Source organism: Sinocyclocheilus anshuiensis, unplaced genomic scaffold (assembly GCF_001515605.1).
Source record: "Sinocyclocheilus anshuiensis isolate Anshui unplaced genomic scaffold, SAMN03320099.WGS_v1.1 scaffold881, whole genome shotgun sequence".
In the NCBI taxonomy this organism is placed as follows: domain Eukaryota; kingdom Metazoa; phylum Chordata; class Actinopteri; order Cypriniformes; family Cyprinidae; genus Sinocyclocheilus; species Sinocyclocheilus anshuiensis.
The window spans coordinates 861,257-861,988 of NW_015558695.1; the positions used below are offsets into that span (position 1 = coordinate 861,257).

Below are 732 nucleotides of genomic sequence, written 5' to 3' on the forward strand. Positions count from 1 at the left end.
AACTGTAACGTGAGTATTTGTAATTTGTTACTTCACACCCACCTGACTTCCTCATCCACCCAGAGAGACTCATCTACGACTATGTGGAGAAGGAAGTCAAGGTTAGTCTGACAATACAAAGCAAACAGATCAAATTCACAGGAAACATCAACTGAATTTTATGGATGTTACTAACAGTTCCTGGGACACTTGACATGGGTGTCATGTTCCCTGAACCCGTCGAGCAGAGACGAGCTGCTGCAGCTTCTGGACACAGCCAGGGTGAGAGTCATTGTAATGTTGTTCAGAAGATGACTTAAAGGTGGCCAGGTGGGGTAAGCGATTTTTCAAAAACGCTTTAGAAAACTGATTCGGTCCAAGTAGCAAAACAAACTTGTAGCCAATACAGTGTAGTGCGGATCATTTTACCGACTCGGACCTTTGAGTCTCGTTCAGCAAAATTAACAAATCTTTTTTCTTTTTTTTTCGTTCACTTCAGCAAAATATAATTAAAATGTTACGTGTTACTTCCCTAACACGTCTACTACTTACGCAAACGTTGATCACACTACAAACAATACAAAATTGCTATAAGAAACAGAAAAGATGAATTCATTGTTTACCTGGGTCTTCAGTCTATGATTAGCTCACCTCACCTCTTATCTGACAAGTCTTCGGGGTTGAGTCATTCGTTCATCACGTGACAGCCCCATAAGCTTTAACCAATGCAGTCTGAGCCGGAAAGAGAATTGA

The 732-nt window shown here is 41.0% G+C and overlaps 1 pseudogene; it reads left to right on the forward strand.

Moving 5' to 3' along the window:
• Positions 1-732, forward strand: part of LOC107681410 (cerebral cavernous malformations 2 protein-like) — an 18,045-nt pseudogene that overhangs the window by 2,705 nt on the left and 14,608 nt on the right.